Source organism: Musca autumnalis, unplaced genomic scaffold (assembly GCF_047663935.1).
Source record: "Musca autumnalis isolate F117 unplaced genomic scaffold, ASM4766393v1 scaffold_1, whole genome shotgun sequence".
Classification (NCBI taxonomy): Eukaryota; Metazoa; Arthropoda; class Insecta; order Diptera; family Muscidae; genus Musca; species Musca autumnalis.
In genome coordinates this window covers 248,326,872-248,329,619 of record NW_027411644.1, presented here as the reverse complement: position 1 = coordinate 248,329,619, position 2,748 = coordinate 248,326,872, and positions in this window count along the sequence as shown.

The following is a 2,748-nucleotide window of genomic DNA, read 5'->3' as shown; positions in this document are numbered from 1 at the left end:
GTTCTTATTTACATTTATAAATCCATGATTTTGGTTGGCAATATTTAAACATGTGTTGATTGCACACTTTAAATTTAGTGCCGTATGATCAGTGGGATTTTTACATACATACATATTTAACTAAACGGTCATATGGTGTATTCGTTTACTCAATAATTTGTAAAAATTGTTACTGAATGTTGTTCGTTTACTTCATAGTTCATTGTACAAAATATTACTCGCTTACAGAATAATTAGTACTGGAAATGTAAACGAATAGTCAGACATACAGACAACAATGACACAGAACGTGTAGGAATAATATCATTGGGCGACATCTAGTGTTAAATAGTTCCGTTAAAAGTGTCTATGCTAAGTGATCATAAATAGTGCACACATTCTGCCATATTCATATAGAGGGCAATAACAAAATAAGTAAGATCACTTTACGATATCAGGTAGCACATGTTGCGTGCTCCACCATAAGAAAGTTCAGAAACAACTTGAATATAAAGTGAGGACTAAATAGAATGATAAATATTTTATGTGAGAGTGTCGAATAGAAGTTAAATCTGACGAAACTACGCTACGTTTTTAAATTATTTATTTGCCATCAGCATGGCCTTATGGTCAGATTTACTCCATTGTATTCCACTTATGATTCGAACATAATGTCAGCCGTTTGTAACACATCAAAATATTTGTCAGAGGCCCTATAAAGTACGTACAATATACATCTGCGAATTTTTGAGTGAAATCGGACACTTTTTAAAAAGTTGTTTTTGATTATACCCTCAGCCTTAAGGCTAGAAAGGCTATATACACTTTGATACTTTGAATGTGCCTCATCGAAATAACTGTTTTAGACCCTAAGTAGGTTTAGACGAAATCCGTTTCAGACAATTTGAAGTTGATTTAGCACTGTCCGTCTGTATGTCTGGCTGGCTGGAGCGCACGAGAACTCTCGAACGGATCAACCGATTCGGTTCAAAATTTGGCTTTCGTAATATTTTGTCCAAACTTAGTTTAAGTTCGAAGATGGGTTATATCGGTCCACTCCTTCCGGTACCTCCCCCCACAAAAGTTCGAAAATGTTCGGAAAATTTGTGTGCACGATAACTCTAGAACACATCGTGAAATTTCTACCAGACTTAGAAGAGGTTTCAATATGGACCCAATCGGTCCACTTCTTGGTGTACCTCCAACACAAAAGTTCGGAAAACTTAAATTTAGAATTTAGAACCTTTGAGTTTTGTTGTAAGAACTTGTATTCACCACCCCCCATACGACGGTACTAGTTTAATCTTGAACAAGTCCATATTTCCTCAGCAAATAACCTGAAAAGTGCAAAAAAAACCCTATGACACCGTGTTTAGTATAAGTTCGAAGATAAGCTATATCGGTCCACAACTTCAGGTACATCGCCCACAAAAGTTCAAAAATGTGTGGAAAAATTGTGTAAAAAATTGTGCATTTGCTGCCTCAATTACGACGGTAAATGTTTTTTCAGGGGCAAGTCCATACTTCTTGAGAAAACAGCCCAAAAGGTTTCTTAGTTTCAGTTCGAAGATTGGCAACAACTTCCTGTACTTCCCTCCAATTTTTAAAAAATGTATGCACGATATCCCTTTGATCGGGGCAACCAAATTTATCCAAACGTTGGATCTCCTAATATTTTGTCCAAATTTAGTTTAAGTTCTAAAATGGCCGATATCGATCTTCTCTTTATGTTACCTCCCCCACAAAAGTTCAACAATATTGCCGATCTGTTCATAGATGGAAGTTTTAATTTACATAGGCTGAGGGTATATCTCTGTCGGCAAATCCGACTGATACTTTTTTACTTGTTGATTATATCCTCAGCCTTTAGGCTAAAAAGCGTATATACACCTAGATACGACCAAAAATGTGCCTCATCGAAATAACGGTTTTAGACCCCAAGTATGTTTGGACGAAATTCGTTTAGACAACTTGGAGTCGATTTACCCATGTTCCATTCCCCATTCCCATTCATATTCCCCAATGGCTTAACTTCATTATTACTCTCTATTACAGAGAGTAATGTCTTTCAAAACGAACTGACAGTGTTTCAAAATTTTACTGATCGCTACCAATATCATGATCTCATCCCAGCGAAGGGAAATATCAATTGACTTTTCAGTTTTTGAAATGATGATTTTTTTTAGTGAAAACCCGAACTCTTTAAGTATCGAGTATTCTCAAGTTAATGAGAAAGCCGAAAGTGAGTATCATTCTCATTAACATGGGAATACTCGATACTTAAAGAGTTCGGGTTTTCACTAAAAAAAATAACCATTTCAAAAACTGAAAAGCCAATTGATATTTCCCTTCGCTGGGATGAAATCATGATATTGGCGATCAGTAAAATTTTGCAAACACTGTCAGTGATAATTCCTTTCGCTGGTATGAAATCATGATTTCAAACAATAAACAAAGCTAACAATTAGCTGGCATGTTGCAAAATATTTTGTTTTGGTGTTTTTTGGGATAGCCGAAAAGCCGATATTTAAGGCGTTCGGTTTTTCACTATAAAAAAATCATCATTTCAAAAACTGAAAAGTCTATTGAGAATTCCCTTCGCCGGGATGATATCATGATATTGGCAGCGATCAGTAAAATTTTGCAACACTGTCAGTTCGTTTTGAAAAACATTACACTCTGTTATAGAGAGTAATAATGAAGTTAAGCCATTCGGGGAATACTCCAGACTTAAGCAATCACATAAGATTCAATTTTCAAACAATAAAC